We start from the raw sequence: 18,493 nt of genomic DNA, 5'->3' as shown, positions 1-18,493 counted from the left end.
GTGTAACCAGTGACCTTTACTGTTTCAGCCTGTCAGACAACCTGAAATCTGATTGTTTGAAAGAACATAGTTTGGTGAAAAATCACTCTGCCTCCTCACAGCCTCCCGTGGTATGCATTTGTCCATCTTTCTCTCCAAAACAGCTGTGCTCCTCTCAGATTCCCTTCAAGCCCATTATTTTCTCTGGTAGACAGGCTGGACTTGTAGGGCGAGGGTGAGGGCCCCTCGGAGCTCATCGGAGAAGCAGTCACACAACGGCAGCTTTAAACCAAGGGAATGCAGACGTCTCTTGGTCTCACTGGTTACAAGTAATGGCTAGTAACACTTGCCATTAAAAAGGGTTTAAACTCCTCTTGGAGTAGGATAAGTGCTACTCTCAGAAGGTGCTTTGGAAGAGTTAGATGTGAACAGTCCCCTCATTTTGCAAGCAAATAAATGTCTGTTGCAATGTATTCCTGGTACAGCACAACCTCTCTGGGACTGCCATCACATTCTGAATAAAACTCACGCAGCTACCACAAAGCTAACAATTTAGTAACAGACTTAATCACAATTCTAACTTCGAGGTCATTAAGAAAGCACAGAGTTACACACGTAATCTGGTGCTAAACAATCAACACTGTTTCCTTCTTCTAAGGAGTAAATAAAATTATTAATGAAAAAATTACAGTAACATGGTGTACAAAGTGTTTTGTAGTTCACTGCCAACATATTACCCACTGAAATTTTTTATTTCTATATAGCAGAAATCCTATTTCTTTCTGTGACATCTCAGTGTTAAGCGCTGCATTTTCCCAGAGTGAAGTATGGACTTTATTCTCTGTCCTGTAATGAGTCAAGGAAACCACTAACATACAGTGTCAGTATTTTTACTGTTATTATCTGTATTCTGGCATTTCCGACAAGCTAAAGATCATAGTAATGATGATGTATCCAAAAGTCCAGTTTGGCTAATGTACCCAAATGGAACAAATTCAGTTTATTATTTGATTTTACAGGCACTTAATCATACAAAATGATGCCTAGTTGGCACAGTGATAGATGAACTAGGGAAAGATTAGATTTGTTAACGGTGACATTAAGATCAGCACTATCTAGTGTGATTCCTGCTCTCCTCACACTCTCTTAGTGTAGAGTTAATGTAGGAGGTGTGATCTCTCATTCTTCAGCAATGGGGGGGATGTCAGATTAGGAACCCCAGAAGCTGACACCAAATGGTGGGAGGGCTGCTTGGTCAAAATGTGCCATTATCATGTCTGTCATCTTCATTGTTAAAGCGCCATTTACATTACCGAAGAGGAAATCAGCTATGTATGGAAAACTTGAGAGGACTGTTACAGAGCACATCGTTTTTCATGTTATTAAATGTAAAATGTAGGAAAGCCAGTAAAGGGTCTGCAAATTTCTTCATGAATTGCTGGCTGGAAAGAAGAGCTGGTCAATGTGTGATAGGACAGCTTGCTTAGAAGGTGCAACAGAAAGGAGGGTCAGGAGTGCAGGAACTACTTTGAGCTTCAAACAAAACTGCAGCCGAGACACTTCTCTTGTGCTGGAAGGGAACAAGACAAGCCACACAGTAAAGGAGCACATTAGATTCATGTGTTTTTTTATGGATGAGACATCTTAAAAATTCAGGGTGAAAGATAATAGGGCAGCTAAGGAAGAACCTATTGTTAAGTTTGGCCTAGAATTACATTTCATGTTTAAATGACTCCTGGTCATTCTCGGTTTCCAGCCTTGTAATTAGGATCTTGACCTTACACCTGGCTGGAACGACCCTTTAATCTAATTAATGTTTGCGTTTGACTAGTGTTGAGATGACAAGCCCAGGTGAAGCTAACAAACTTCCGCGTATTTTCTGTCTTGTGAGGTAATCCAAATGCATCCACATAAAGGAGCATGAAGAGGCCGCTTCTGGAGGAACTGCTCCCCAAGATACGTATAAAGGATCGGCAAATGGATCTAACAAAACCTAGAACAGCATAAAGCCTTGACGTCCTGTTCCTGTAGTACTCTGCCAGGAATCAAAGCACTTTTCTATGGGAATTTTGCTTTCTGTGTGACGATAGTTTGTTGAAAAGCAGCCTGCTAACTCTAGTCTCAATCCCCCTTAACAACATTACCTCTGCTGCCATGCAAAGACCGTCACAGCCAGGTAAATGACCCATAGAGAGGGGAGTCCTTTGGCCACTTATCCTTGGAAGATCATGTTCCAGAGAATGAAAGAATATGGTTTATCATGATGAAACTGCCTATAAATGCAAATAACTTAGTGCCATGTTAAAACAGTGATGAATTTAGCCCATAATTTCAAGAAAGGAAGCAACACTCCCCATCAAAGCCTCAGAAGCTATAATTTATAGCAGCCCCCCCAGTTAGCAGCCCAGAGAGCTATGAACACCCTCAGCACCATTAGCATCTTTACTGGATCTCTACTCAGCATCATCTCTTGGTATATTCTCTTGTGAGCTAGAAACAGATTTTAAGAACAGGTTCTCCTATGGTCTGATCTCCTTTATGTCACCCTTCTCTCAGTACTGTTACTGTCACCTAAATGTCCCTGTTGAAACGCAAGTCTGCCCTTACCTCATCATTACAATGGCAGAATCCCTTGTTGCAGGCTCACTCACTTCATCCTCTGTGACACCGCCTTTCCCCCTTGTTTTCCTACTATACTCTGGTAATAATAACCAACCTCCATAACTGATAGCATCTGCAGACACACAGGCTTCCCTGCTGGCTTCCCATCACCCACTGTACCTAATTTCAAGCTTCCATTTCAATCTTTGTGTCCTCCATGACCTCACACTTTACTTCAGCTGTTCTGTCACCTCTTATGCACTCTATCCCTCCCACGTTCCCAGTGCATTTTACCAAGCCAGAGGGTACCATCAGGCCACTCTCTGTGGTATCTGCTATGCCTGAATGGCATTCTCATCCTCTTCTCACCTCTTTCCCACTGCTTCAGCAGTGTAAGGAGGCCAGTAACTGCAAAATGGTGTAACAGGGCACTGGTGTGAGGATCCAGCGCTGTCTGTCCAATGCTGAGCTCAACCCCCTCAGACTGCTTTTTAAATGAGATTAGATTTTTATATATTTGCACGCAGTTGGATCGTGTAACACCCTAGCTATCTATCAAGGCATATTTGAGCCTCCAGCATGATCAAATCTCTCCCTTTTTCACTCTTCTGCTTTTCTCCAGTCAGAGCTGGGGTCTCCTCATGTTGTTTTCGGATCTGTAAGAGCATCAACCTTGACACCAGACCAATGTGGCAGCACCCCAAGAGCCCTCAGCCCTCCTGACACCATGTAACGAGCAGGACCCAGACCCTTAAATGTTATTCAAGTTCAAGGTGAAATATTGCAGCTAAAGCTACACATATTGTTAATCGCTTTCGTAAGTGTATGGGAAAATCCATGAAAGCCAAACAGAAAAAAAAAAAAACCAAAACACCCCACTTCCACGTTGTGCCGTTTTAAAGACTGTGCACTGCATTTCTAATGCAACCAAAAAAAAAAAAAGTGTCTTATTTTCAGGTAATACATGACGGATGAAAGGAAACATGACGCTGCTTCTCTGAAACGTGCTGAATTTTATTCTCGGGTACCTGTGCCTTGAGCCTACACGGTTAATCCCTGTGGTTTATCTGTCCAGAGCTGGGAAAAAAAATAAAAGTGGGTCACAGAACTTTAGCACTAGAGAGAATTCAATTCCCTCACCAAACCGAAATGTGCTAATTTTGAGAACCGCAGGATCAGCAGCAGCTTTTGTTGTTCATCACTTTCTATAGCCGGGCTACCTATTGTGCAGGGAAGGCTCCTACCCGCCCCCACGCCACCCCCCGCGCCTCAGCAGCCACCCACGGTACCACCGAGCACGTACCGCTCGCACCTGCAGACCCCAAACCGGGACGAAAAGCTGTCAACCGTGCCTGAAATCCCATGTTCTTTCCCCAATACGTCACTGCGCTGGCTGTGACGGTGCAAAAGTTGCGGGCTGGGGGGGGGGGGGGGGGGGGGGGGGGGAGGCTCCCTCCGTGTAACGAAACACGGCTGGGGAGAGCACCGCCCGTGCTTGGGGGGTGTGGGGGGCTTCTCCCCGCCGTGGCACGGCCGGACCGACCTCCCCGTATTCGTCTGTCTGTCCGTCCCCCCCACGCCCGGACCGACCCCGCCCGGGGCAACACCGGGAGAGGCTCAAAACGTGCCTCGCCCCCAGGGGATATGGCGGGGGGGGGTGACGGGAGAAGTGTGTGTGTGCGTGCGTGTGTGTGTGTATGTAAGGGGGGGGGGGTCGCCGCCACCGCGCCGCGCCCCGTCCACTCCCACCCCGGGAGAAGCCCCGGCCCCGCCCCGCCCCGCCCCGCGAGAAGAGGATGACATCATCCCTCCCGCTCGCCCGCCCCGCCGCTCCCCCAGCCCGCCCGCCACCCCGGGAGGGAAAGGGGGGGGGTCGTGCACACATCCCCTCACAGAACCGCGCCCCACCGGGGGGTTCGGGGGGCGGATATGCCGCCCCACGGCTCCGTCCCGCCGCCTGGCCTCGCCCCTGCCCCACACCCCACTACGTCATCCCTCCTGCCGCCTCCCCCCCCCTCCTCGCGCGCGCGGCGGTGCTGGCGGGGAAGCGTCCCCCGACGGGGGCGGGGGGGGGGGGGAGCGCCAGCGCCGGGCAACGGCTTCGCGTCGGCTTCGCGGGGAGGAGAGCGCATGCGCAGCAGCGCCGCGCCGGCGCGGTGGGGCGGCGGCGCATGCGCAGGGCGGGAAGGGGCGGGCGCGGCGGGCGGGCGGCGGGGCAGCTCCTGCGCTGACACCTGCAGCATGTGCCAGGAGCTGCAGCGGCAGCGGCCGCCTCTGCCTCTGCGCGGCGCGGCCGCCCCGCTCCGTGCGCGGCGGCGGCGGCGGCGGCGGAGGAGGCGGAGGAGGAGGAGGAGGAGGACAAGCAGCAACTCCCGCTCCCGGCGTCCCTCCCGCCTGGCACCGTGTGCCGGCGGGTGCACGGTGACCTTACGGAGCGTGTATTACCTCACAGGTAAATATCAGCTGAGCGGCGGCGGCGGGAGCCCACAGAGCCTTCCTGAGGTAGCGATCCCGGCCGGGGCAGCGGGTGCATGGTGCGGGGCTGAGTGTGGGGGGGGGGGGGTGGGTGCGCCGCCGCCTGTTGCCGTTGACCTGTGTGGGGCAGCGGGCGGGGGGGGGAGCTTGGGGTTTCCCCCCCTTCAGCGCCGCGGGGTGCCTGTGTTCGGGGATGGGGGGCGGCCTCGGCGGGGTGAGGAGGACCCCCCACACACACACACCCCCCCCTGCGCCTTCCCCACCCCGCCGAGGCCGCCCCCGGTGGGGTCGTACCGCGCTCCCGCTTGTCCTCAGGGCGGGTTCGCGCTGCCTGCTGAGGCGCTCCCGGCCCTGGCAGGTGTGTGTGAGTGTGCACAAGCATGCGACACGACCGGGCTGCCTCCCACTGACCCACCCAGCCCGCTCCGTGCAGCAGGTCCTTGGGCCCCCCAGACCCGGAGAGGGGGGACGACACCCAGCGGGCCCCCTCCTGCCAGAGACCCCGGCTGCAGCCACATCTCACGGCTGAGGTAAAAAGGGGTGAAACGTTTGTTGGATGGCACCTCCGTCACGCAGCAGCCCTGCCTTTACCTGTGCGTTCACCGAGTCGTTGGCAAACTGTGGTGGTCGGCGGTGAAAATCTTAGTCGTTGCAGCCAAGCAAGCTTGTGCTACACTCGCATGCTGAGGAGTAGCTACCACCTAAAATTTCACATCGCTGGTGACTGCAGTGGTCAGCTGAATCTGATACTTATCCACCGGGTCCACTTCCCAGCATGGGCGATGTTTTAGGTAGTACTTTAAGCGTTGGTGGGAATCACTGTTGTGTGATAATCCTCAACAGTTGCTGGTGACCCGGAGGATGACAGTATGAGAGGTTCACCAAGCAAGAAGCACTGTTGCAAACTTGGTGCTTGTAGACATTCAATATATTGTGTTGTGTTTGAAGTTTTGTAACTTACTGCTCACTTCCAAACGCCGTCCGTACCTCTGCTCCGTCTCATGTTGTTGGGGTATACAAGTAGTTGTATAATATTGGAGGGGTAAAGGCACGGGTTCTGAGCTTTAACCCTATCATAACTACAGAGCTGTTTTCCTTAACTTTTACCCGAACGCCAGGTTGTCTCTCACACCAATGAGTGTGCACATGACTGGACACATAGTCCACTAGTAAAACGAAGGCAACTAGAGCGTAGTGAGTGCTAGATTTTTAAGTCATGCTGGTATCTGGTTGTCAAACGGTAAGTGAGCATGAGATAAAAGCCAATGCGTGACTATTTTAAGTTTATGTCTTTACATTGCTCCTCAGAAGAGAATGATCCTACTGACACGTTTTTGGGTTTCAGCCTCCTGTTGCAGTCACCAGTCAAGTTCCTGTATTTATTCAAAGTTTGCATTTAATGCACTAGAGGTTTTTGTGGTTTTATGTGGATTTAGTTTTTTCTTTATCACAACACAAAGTTAAAATTCAGAGAACTGAATGCCTAAAAATAGATGTTTCCTTCCTATAAAAAATCACACATAAACCATCAGCTCCTTACCTGACCTCTCAATGAGATACAACTGTAATCAGAATGAGGTGCTACAGTTTTTCAGTGGTAGAAGTAAATATAAAATTACACATGTGTGCACACTGTGATCAGGGGCAAGTGGATATTTCATGCATGTAATGCTCAGGATATGTGGCTCCCCAATGGTATATAGTAATTTCCACAAGGCAGTTTTTGGTGTGTTACTGGTTGTGTGCACCGATGCCCAGGGTAGCTAAAATGTGCAGGCTTAACCATGGTAGATTCAGCTCTCTCTGGTCAGTACCTCAGGACCCAGTCCCCAAAACAAACGTGTGGCAGTGATCTCTGCGTGCTAGGGTAACTTACTGATCCCACAACTGAAAAAACAGGAAAAAGCACAAAGTATGTTTTGGTAGACTGCTAGATAGCAATCTATTAAGGTTTAGAGGAAGGCAAAGGATGGATTTTTTTTGTTTTGTTTTGTTTAGCTTTTGAAGATTTAGTCCTTTATTAATGATTTCCTTGATTTATACAGTTGAATGCTGTCAGAGAGTGTAGAATAGATTATCTCCTCCTACCCATTTTGCCCAGTGTAAGTCTATTCAGAATTGCCTACAAGGGTCAGCACTGATCTGTCAAACTTCCATGCCAGGCAAATAATCAGATATAATTGCAGTGAAATCAATGAATATATACTGACATGAAACTGTGAGAAGAAAATCGGCCTCATGGTGTTTTATATTTGTATAGCTGAAAGCCAAAAATAGCTGTCATAAACACAGCATGTCCTTTCAGAAGAAGCAGTCAATGCCTATCTTACAGTTGTCCAAAAAGTTTCTTTATTCTGTTTCAGCAGCTTTGGGTTAGGAAAGTGAAGGCAGTAATCTTGAAATGAGAACTGTTCTGGAGAAACTTTTTGTTCCAGTGGCTAATCTCCTTCTTAATTCTGTGCTGTTAATCTTAGCATGCACATATTCACACTATTAACGTTTGGCAGGGACTGTTTTCTTAAACAGGGCTCCTTAAGTGTGTTGCCAGGTGTCACAGGGTTAATTCTAATGATTGTGTGTTAAACTGCTGCTCTTTACATTAATTATATATGTTCCTATCTCTAGGCATAACAACAAAATGTAAGTGGTATGGAATGTTACATTCCAATTAGTTTTACCGTGCAAATGGGGATTATAGTTGATGGGTAAGTCTGACATGTACTGCATGACTTGTCATGTTTTTCCTGGAGAGAGGGGAGTTTTGGGACTGAGTCACCATGGAAGAACATGGAGCCCTGTAGGCACAAAATTGGTGCAATGGAGAGATGAGTCAGACCTCTTACCTTTAAATTTGGTATTATGTGGTATTCACACACGGGGTGTATTGCATTCATTGTGCACCGAGGCAAGTAACTAGCAGGCAGAAAACTCATTCAGTCCTCCGACTCTGGGATGCCTCTACTTTGCAGAGTTGGTTCAGCTTCTGTTGAGATGAAAGACCGCTGGTTAGGATCATGTGGGAAATTGTGGTGTATCAACTTGCTGAACAAATCCGCTCTGCCAGGCCATATGCATTCATTTCTTGTATCATTTCAAATCCAATAGCGGTACGACCTAATACTTACATTTTCACTTTCTGCACTGTAGATTTGCACCAGCTTTTTCAGACTTCTGAAACTGGATAACGAGTAGAGGAGTAAGAGCAGCATTGCATCTTCATAGACCTCAATATTTGTCTACACCAAATGACTTTTATGAGTGTGGCTGTGGAATGTCAGTGTTGTTTCTGATTCTACAGGAAGCTGATGCTATTGCGAAGCTAATGAAAATAATTGAAATTTCTTAGAGCTGGTAGCCTCAGAAATATGTTAAACAGTGAGAGTGAAGACTGCTCACTCAGCTGTTTTCAGAAACAAAACAAAGACTTATATCAGAGATGTCTTCACTTAGATACTTACTCTGAACTTCCTTGAATAGGGATCATTAATAACACCATCTTCTGAAGCTAACAGAGCATGAAAGTTCCTTGATTTATAATCATCTGGGAACAGATGCTCAAAACGCTGTCCACTTTCATAAACATCACAAGAATGACACTTTTGCTGAAAATAGGGAGGGGTGCTGGCAGGGGCAATTGTGTGGGGGGCAGACAGAATTGTCTGGAAGAGTGTAATGCAGTGGCTTCCTCTCCTACTTCATTACAAAAGCTACTAGAAAGCTTTGGAAAAAAAATGCGTGAGGTTTTTATGTGAAATGTGTAACAGAATATTATTGATCTGTATATTTTTACATCTCGTGAATATAACCAGTCACCATTTTGTGACCACCACAGACGTTAGCGTTGGGTTTGGGGTGGGGTGTATATGTTAATGGTCTTGCAAGAAAAGCTTCTGTCTTCTCACATTGCCTTAAATTGTGGAACTGTTGCAACAAAGACATACTGGAAAACGTGCAGGAAAGATGTGCCAATTTAGATCTAAATCATACCAATTCCAATTAAGGCATAAATACTTGATTTGTTTTTTAGGTTATCAGGTATACCTCTTGTATTCTCTAGATGTATAGATACCTAGAATGTTACATGTGGAGAAATCAGCGCAGGGAGCAGAGGGTTTAGCAGTCGCAGCAACTGAGATGAAATGCAAAGCCACTTGCACAAACTTGGAAATTTCAGTGGTCTTTGTGTCCTGGTGTAGAGGTCAACAAGCCTGAGACTAGTTGCACTGATGAAGAAAGCAATACCAGAACTGGAAATCTCCAGAGAAACCCAGCTCAAATCTAGAGAGATGGAGATCTAAGAAAAGCCTTCAAATACTTATCGTTTGGATTGTGAAGTTGCAAGGTGATATCATGCCCTCTGGAAATCAATAGCATTTTTCTATTGACTTCAGTAGAGCCAGGGTTTTGCCCCACAACTTAAGATAGCCAGGACTGAAATTCATGGGGTTAAATTCTTCTCTCATTTATGATGACATAAATCCAGCCCTGCTGTATTTTCTTCCTCACAGTGAAAAGAGAAAGAGATTGCAACTGCACTACCTATTTGCAGCATATCCAGAACTCCTGCTAGGGAATATAATTACTTTATGTTGTTCCTGTGTGCTATTCGAAACCTTTAATATTAACTGTGTGATGTCATCTTCTCCTCCTGTGTCCACTATATTTATACTGATAATATGAGAAGTACCACTGACAGTTCACATACCTGTGTGTATGCCACAAGGACCCAGAGGGAAATCCTGAGCTGTATCTTTTATTGTACAGAGGCTGCATTTGTATAAGGATGCTCTGTATAGCCAGAACAGCCTGTAAAGAGAAATACAGAGATTTTTATAATTGTTCAAAAGAGATTACAACTTAACAGAATTCCATCCTATAACGTACAAAGTACAAAAATAAAGGCTCTTTTCAGTTAAATCCTCTACCAGATTGATGCCAAGGAGCAATGAAATAAATGATTTGGACTTTTTTAATCTTCTTAGCTAGAAGAGATGTCAGAAGAGCCAGGGGTGGAGATCTACAAAAATGAAGCAGAAGATTCATGTGGAATTTCCTCATGTAGTGGTCTGGATGCCTCTGCTTATTTTGCTTAAAATGAAATTCAAACTCCAGAAGCATACTTGATTTTCTTTTCTCTTGGTGCTGACAAGCTCTGCCTTGGCTTTGTTGTCTAAAGAGGTAACAGCAATTAAAATGTGATGTGACAACGACTTCTATAAAGTGTTTTGTGATGTAAGAATCATAACGTAAGATTTCTCTGACACGATGAAAATTAACAGGGGAAAGGAAATCTGTCAGCGTTATTGATGGCTTTTCGAAAGTTCAGCTGGAAGTTGCCCCGGATTGCTGATTCCTGGTGGGGCAGGTGTGAGCTGAGGCCCATTTAACTGGTAAAACTCCTCCACAGTGAAGTTTGACCACTTCGGTGTAAATAAAAGCCTGATAAATTTTTGCCCTTGGGCCTTCCTGGGGAACAGAGGAGCTCCTGATTTAGTGCCAAAATTTGCTTGTCGTACTTACGGGTGAATGGATCCGTTGAACAGCGAGACCACACTGAACTGTTCATCTTGGTTGGTGCAGGGAAGTGGGACTGTGGCACCATGCTTGACACCGGGTAGGATGGCTGAGCTGGCTTCATCCAGGAGAAAGAGCCACTGGAGTGGTCCCAAAGCAGCCTCTTAGTGGCTGACCCCACAGGTGATGGGAGGAAAAGAAAAGTAGAAGATAACACAAAGTTTTCTGGAATGTAATTACCACCATTAAAAGATTAAAACCTGAATGTAAACCATGACCCACCTCTGTCTTTAAAGGTGAAACAGTGCAAGGAGAAAAGGGAAGATCATCTTTAATCAGAAATGTAAGAGGGAACAGTGTGAGCGAGATGGTAGTATGATCTTTCTGGAAGGATTGGGGCTGCATTGGAGATCTGATACATGTTGGTCTGATCTTGAACGCTGGTTCCTGGGCAAATACAGTTCCTTACCAAGTCTGTACACGTGTGAAAGGAGCTGCCTTTTGTAGGCCATTTGTATATGCCCTTACGCCTCCCCAAATTGCCCTGTATACTGGCTATTTACATCTATTGAGTTTCCTCACAATTACGCTGTTGTACTTGATTGGTGCCAGAGTTAAAGTTAAATGATGGTTGGCCTGTGCTCAGCCACAGAGGCATTGTCCATGGTAATCACCGCCACAAAGTAGGTCTTGATCACAGTCTGAAGTACCAGTCAGCTCTCCTCTTTTCTTTCCTCTTTGAAATCTTCTTTGCTTTGGCATGAGTGTCAATGAGCGTGGTCATGTGGTGTGCAACACAAACTTGAGTTGCGCTGGGAGGCTTGCCTCCCTGGAGAAAGAAGGGCTCTTGGCTGCCCACCAAAGCCCATCACAGCTTGACAGTTAAGCTTTAGTAAAATGGACCAACCAAGTTCTCGGTGGGCAGGGTGCCAGCCTAGCAGATGGGCCTGAATGTGGGCAGCCAGCAAAGCACATACATACGTGTAGATGTAGATAATTGTATGTACAGGCATAATAAATAGGGATCTTTGCAATTTGGAAAGAGTTGCCAAAGCGAAAGGCTCAGTATTAAATCAATGAGCCTGAAAAGGGATTTCTTTTGGGGAGGGGGGCATGTCCGAGTGTTCAGAGGGAGGATCTGTGCTTTCCTTGTTGCTTTCTGCTTGCAGTTTTGCAGATTATGTAATAAACACAGGAGGGTATTTAGCCTTTTGAATCCAGGCACTCTTGTTACTACAACTGGGAAGGTGGAAAATGATACTTTACTGCAGTGAATCCCCCTACAAACTGCTTGAAGCTTGCTACAAGCTCAGATTCTACCAGCACGTTTACTAGTACAGCTTGAGGTCAGTGGAAATCTGTGCATGCCACGCTTTTTGTTTTGAATTACATTCTGAAGTATGAAATACTTCACTAGAGCAAGAGCAAGAGTTGCATGGAAATCAGTTACCAGTACAGAATATAAAAAAACTTTCTCTATAGGTCATAGCTCCCAAAATCTTTTCATGTGAGTTAGCTAGTGAGTAAATGCTAAGCCTCTTCCATGGATGGCAGTCATCTAACATGTGTATGCGGGCTATATAGTATTTGGTAATTAAACACTTGTAAGTCTTTTGAAGACCTAAACATTAGTTGCATCTCTACAGAAGGAACATAGAAAAGTTAAGTGACTTGAACTTGGCTGCAGAGGGATTTGATTGCAGAAGTCAATTTCCCTTGAGTCCATTTCCCTAATTGTATCAGTGTGATGCAGGAGAATTGCCTGGCCTTGTTGTCTCAGAGTATGCAGGTATCTTGGTTGAAGGTCCAGCTTTCCTTACTAGGAGAGAGCACTAGTGTATAGCAGGATGAATAGCATTGCATATCCAGCTGGAAATTGCCTCAGGCTCCTCTTAAAATTCTGGAAGGCCTGTGGATGTGATTTTCCTTGAGCTGATAGGGCAAACCAAGGATCTGTGATTTTTGGCAAATACGTAATCAGCTCTGGGTACCCTCAGTATAAAAGCAGAGATTCAGCTTTCTGTTTCTAGGACCCTTAAGTTAGATTAGCAGGAATTAGTGGGATAAGAAATTTTTTTTCTCAAATTCTGAAAATAAATGATATTTATCAGATGTAATATTCCTTTATGCTTAACCTGAAGACAGGGAGGCTGCCTGGATGTTGCCCAGGTCGAGTACTGTGGTCACTGGCTTCTAAGCACACACAGAGTGCAGAGAAATTTTGCAAGTCAGCATGTTAAATGGGCCAGCAAGCCTAGGGCGTACGTTTTGGCTTAAAGCATAGGACCAAGCTTTTGGTGGGGGCTGACCCACCTGGCAAGGAGTCCAAACTGAGTGTGAGGAAAGGACTGTTTTGAAAAAGGGGAATAATGAGGTAACTTCTTAGGGCCCTGACTTCAAAAGATTATTAAAAACTCGTGTAGGTTTCAGAGGCAAGTATTTGCTTCTCTAGTGGAACTGGTAACAGTATGCCTGGTGCATTCTGAATATTGAATGGAAGGATGTGTTCTGATCTGAGCCTAATGTCTAAGTGTGCACACTTATTAACTTTTCATTCTTCTTTTACTTTTTCAGATGTGTTTATCATGTGACTGCACATTTTTTCCCTTCTTTAATAACCAGAACAAGCAGTTTAATGGTGGTGTGCACTAGTTAATGGGAACTGCAGAAATTTAAATCCCCTATGTGGGAATCCTGCAAGTTTTGACTCCTTCAATCCCTGTCTTTAGCCCGCCCACATCTACCATTCCCCTTTATGCAGGCTAGGGGAAATATAGCCCTTAAGTCTCAAGTGGTTTTTATCAGTTTTCTTATCACCTGCATTCAGCTGCTTCTGGTGGGACTGTTAGAAAAACACAGGTGCAGTCCGCCAGAGGACTTGGAGAGGGCAAAGAGAAAGAAAAACAGGATGGAGAAGGAGGGTTGTTAAAAGGGGGAAGCAAGATGGAGAAAAACGGTATGGAAAAGGAAAATGATGTAAAAGGGAAGGGTAGAAAGAAGAAAGAAAAAAAACCTGAAACCAGTAGAAAGGAAAGAGGGAGAGGAAAAGAGAAAAAAACATCCTGATCATCAGATGGGAAGGGCTGTACTGTGTTAATGAAAATGACTGTGTGCTCCAGCTAAGTTCCTTTTCTCTTAACATGACAGAGCAGGACTCATCTTTCAAAGGCTTCCTTGGGAAAAGGGTCTCATTTGACCCTACGGGACTACTTACATGAGGAGCTCACTCAAGAAGATCTTTACGGGGTGAAGACCAGTGTTGGCAGTAGCAGGGTCAAGCTGTATCTGTTTATGCCAATGGACAGGACACTGATTTCCTTTTTATTACTGAGTCTGCTGAGGTGGGAATAGATTTGTCCTCAGTTAAGTGCTGGCACTGGAAAGGGGAAAGTAAGTCGCTGTATGTTTTAAGCCTGCAGACAGGCACATTGGAAGTTGAACTGCATCACGCCGTGCTCTGTATAACCTCTGCAGAGAAAGGTGATGCATACTGTCAAATGCTGTAATATTAGAGGTATTACTTTCGTACTCCCTGTTTCTCTAGATAGATACAGAAGATTTAAAAGCAGTCAGTGGTCATGAATACTGACTGCATCAGTCTACCCTAAAAGGCATTTTGCTAATTTTTCCTTCCTGACCCCTGCTTCTAGTCATATTAAGACCAAAATTATTACGGAGAACTGCATGAAAGTTTTTTTGCATAGAAAATATAAACAATAACTGTTGTACAAGATTAGTAACTTGAAATGTAGCTATTTAGTACATTTCTCTGCATCAAGGATTAGCCAGTCACCCTTCTTAGGTAGAAGAATAGGTAGAATACTTTTGTGTTTTGGTGAAGAGTATATTTCATTTATCCCGTTGTAATGTTCTACTGTATTCCCACAGGGAATGCTACATTTCTGATATGCTAGGAGCCCCATATTATCATTGCTATTTGCATTTACACTTAAATGTTACCTATCTTTTAAAAACAAGCTAGCAGAAAGATAATTACTTCTGCACAATTTGTGGCTTTTATTTTTTTTCTTCCAACACATGAAAGCATGTAGTAGAGCGTTATAAAACTCTCTTGATTTGTTGTAGGCAATCAGACTTTTGATGGTGTGCTTGACTATCAGAACAAACGACCACGACTTCTTTACCATAAGCTCTGTTCCAAATAATTAATCTAATGTTAGTGGGCTTAGTGAAACAGCGGGCTATATTACAGTGACTGCAAAGCATGGAAACCTACTGTGTCTTTCTGTCATAAAAAGGCCCTGCCTGTGCTGTAGATCCTATGAAGAATTTGTAGAGATACTTGAAAGGATAAAACACTGTATAAATTCCTAAAGTTCAAAGAGAAAATACCACTCAGGATAAAAAAAGGGAGCTTAGCCCAGCAGCGGCTTAACCATATATGACAGATCTAGTGCTAAGTCCTGCGCCGTCAATGCAAATGCCTCTGGAGTTCACCAAGTAGCCAGATGGAAGGACTAGAAGAAAGGCTTTGAGGATACTGACCTTGGGGGGGCAGAGAGAAAAGGCATGTGCTTCCCAGTAAATGACTCTGATTCTCTGGGCAGGATATGAAGAGGGAACATTTAAGATGTGTACAGCTAGATCTGTCTTGCATTTCCTGTGAAAACTACTTTTAAATGCATTCATATGTATTTCTCTGTATTTCTGTGCAAGTATTATGCCATCAATAAAATGGAGAACTATACAAGTGGCGACCCTGTTTTTCTAACATAAGGGTAGATTACGCCAGGCTTGGACAGTGTTTTTGAAAGACGAAACGTACAAAAACCATTAGCTGTCCCCTCCTTCCCGTGCCATATAATGACGTGAACATTGGATCAAAGTCGATCACCTTCAGGCCACGAGGGCAATCACAAATTCAGCAAAAAGGCTGGTTTAGAGGTGACGCTTCCTTCTAGGTGGTTCTCTGTGACCTTCAATCATCTCTATACGTGTCCTGGGCTCAACTGTTTTCTTGTCTTGCCAGCTCCCCACAGAAAGATCCCATAGAAGGGCCAGCCCAGCCCAGCCCAGCCTCACGCCGGCCTCCCTCCCTCCCCAGCACAGAGCCACGCTGGTGTGCGCCCTCCTCTACAAGCCCAAGCGTCTTCTCTCCCCTCTTGCCAGTGGTGCTTGGATTTAAGCAGCTCTGTTTTATCTCAGCCACTGCTGCATGTTGACCATGGATGGCGTATGAGCATACAAATTATCTCAGTAAATAATTTGCACTAGTTGTCACGCAGAACAACACAAACCTTGGTGGCTGTGGCAGGCTGCTGTTGCCGTAGGAGATGTGCAGGGACAGCTTGTGTGAGCGCCCGAGGAAAGGAATGACACAACAGCATGTTAGCAGCTGTACTGATATCGGGTGCTGTTCCAGGCTTCTTACCCAGTGCTCTCAGTCTTCGTTTCAAGTAGTGCAAACGTTTGGAAGGTAGGAAGTTTGGTTGTATCCGGAAGACCTTGATGTTAAATAAAATGAATACAGACACGTAGGAGTCCTAGGAAAGTATGTGTGGGATTGCGGTCACTGCTGAGAGGAGGATGCTTGTTGGAGGCCATATTGTGGCTTTTTGGCCCTGGCTGATGATGACAAGTAGAGAAATGGTTCATGTTGCTTTTGTTTATTTGTAGGAAAAGGAAGAAACATGGAGCTGCATCTCTGCTCTGAAGCTAAAGTATAGATTAAAGGTACCCTTTTTTTCCCCCATGGTTTTGTTTTCTAGGAGACTGCAGCAATGTATTCTAAGCAGTCACAGGAGCTTTAATGACAGCTGTTTTGCTTGAAAGCCTGTTTCTGTCAGTGTCTGTAACATGATTTGATGTAATCCTTTGGATTTCCTCATGTTTAAAAAAGCTGCAGAGTCTTCTTTGCCTACCAAAACACATTTAACAGTTGAAATTTTAGCAGGGAATGTTTCTAAAACCTACCATTTCGCATATACTCTGTTTGATGATCCTGCCGTTTATGTATTTTTAATACATCTCTCGCATTAGCCTGAACATCCAATTAAAGACATGGCTTAGGAAAATATGGGAGTTGGGAGAAAAAAAAAAAAGAGAAATAACACTAGCAGAAACCTTGGTAGTCTCATATCCCTATGCCATTTGATGCTCAAAACTAAGGAAAAATATTTAAAAACGAAGTTGGCTTTCACAGCAGACTATGCCTATGAGTCAATCTCATCTTACTACTCAGCTGTCGAGAAGATTTGTCCTTGAAACCTGAATTTCCCTTACATACACTGACATGTGTTTTGCAAGACCTTGAAATTACACAATGGAAGGAGAGCTGAAAGCTGCTGCCAAATCTACTAGATGGTCACGGTTATCCAGAGATGAGCAGAAGCTTTAAGTTCATGCACTACGCTAATGCCAGTGGAGATTGAAACCGCGGAGCTGCAGTGCGCTGGGCGGGTGGCTGCCCCCCTTGGGCAGGTGGGGAAATGCAGATTTACCAGAGAGGGCAGGATGCGGGGGTATCGTCCTTTCGACATCAGTGGGCAGGCTGTTGCTTCCCTCCCGTTTTGTTTGCCCAAAACACTTCACTTTTTCTCGAGCAGTGCTATTTGAAAGGGGAAGGTATTGACTGGTGCAGCGGCTCCTGCGGCACACTGCCTCGCTCAGGATGCAGAGGAGGAGTGCGGGGATATAGGACCCGATTTTAGTACTACTGAGTTAGCTATTCTGAAACCAACCAAGGTTGGTCCAGGATACTGCAATTTGGTATGTTTTTTTTTCAGGGGGCTCTCCATGGCCCTGCCTAACAAAGAGAAAAAAGCAATGGTCATCCCATTGGTATTATGATTTACACCCCAATTTGTTGATACCAACGTGCTTATCTTTTCTAAGCTACAAAGAAACTTGTTTCATCTGATCCACTTACCCAAAATTACCAGCATCCTGTTGGATGACTCTCATGGGGCTTTGGGAGGGGGGCAAAGGGTGCTTGGTTTTTCACGTTAGTGTTTTTCCCTTCCTTGCTTTTCTTTTTATCAACTTCTACTGAAATGACAGCAAAGCTTGCATGTTGTTGTAGTTAGCTCTTCATGCATCTATTTTCATTTAATCCCGAGCTACACAATACACATTTAATACAAATACAAGATACTGGGCCAATCTACATTTTTCTAGTAGTCTCACAATGCAGTCATTGAGAACAATTTATTGCTTTGTTCACAAAGCCTCAAACCAAAAGAAGAGGTGTTTCTTTCATCATTTCCTTGCGTTTGGTAGCCTCACAGCAGTGAAACTTCCTGGGCCTCTTGCTGTTTGCTGGGCTAAGTCCAATGCATCTTTTGTTAACAAGGGGTTAGACATTCATTAAGAACATTTTTGCTCTTTAGGCTTTACTTCATGTTTCTACTCATGTTTGGGTAGAACATACCAGCAATTGGGACATAATTTATGGAATGTTATTAAATGTTGTTAGCGCATTGAAAGTGAAGCTCCAGTATACACTCATACACAGTTCTTGAGTATCAAACATTTGTTAGCGTATGTTATGTGAGAATTGAGGCTGGAAGCTCAGACCTTGGGAAGGCCTTTACTATTTTTTTTTCACAGCTTATTTTTTACAGTTTATTCCTTTTTTCCTTTTTTTTTTTTTTTTTTTTTTTTGTTTTGTTTTGTTTTTTTTTTGTTTTTAAATAAGACGATCCTTCCCTACCTTGCAGGAGCTGAGTGTTTGATGTGACTTTGTTTTGGAAAATGGTAACACCCACTTGGATACTATTTGTGAATCATCAATGTCATTAGATATTAAGGTGGTTAGCTGGAATTTGATATATAAGGCTCTGCTCCATGTTGTCCATGTGTCTATATTAACTGACTTCTTAACTATGGTGTTTTTCTACTTGGCAAATATTCTCAGCAGAAGCATCTACAGCAGTTGCTTCTAAAACTGCAGCATTTGTAACTG

The 18,493-nt window shown here is 44.9% G+C and overlaps 1 protein-coding gene across 2 annotated transcripts in view; it reads left to right on the top strand.

Moving 5' to 3' along the window:
• Positions 1-4,834: 4,834 nt before the first annotated feature.
• Positions 4,835-18,493, top strand: part of DTNA (dystrobrevin alpha) — a 235,224-nt gene continuing 221,565 nt past the window's right edge. For both annotated transcript variants that reach the window (XM_042797867.1, XM_042797868.1), the window contains exon 1: positions 4,835-5,032. The gene's annotated coding sequence lies outside the window, so the exon portion shown is untranslated. The remainder of the gene's footprint in view (positions 5,033-18,493) is intronic.

Source organism: Tyto alba, unplaced genomic scaffold (assembly GCF_018691265.1).
Source record: "Tyto alba isolate M040663 unplaced genomic scaffold, T.alba_DEE_v4.0 Super-Scaffold_27, whole genome shotgun sequence".
Taxonomy (NCBI): domain Eukaryota; kingdom Metazoa; phylum Chordata; class Aves; order Strigiformes; family Tytonidae; genus Tyto; species Tyto alba.
The sequence above is the reverse complement of the archived record's forward strand: the minus strand, read 5'-3'. Positions and strand labels throughout refer to the sequence as shown.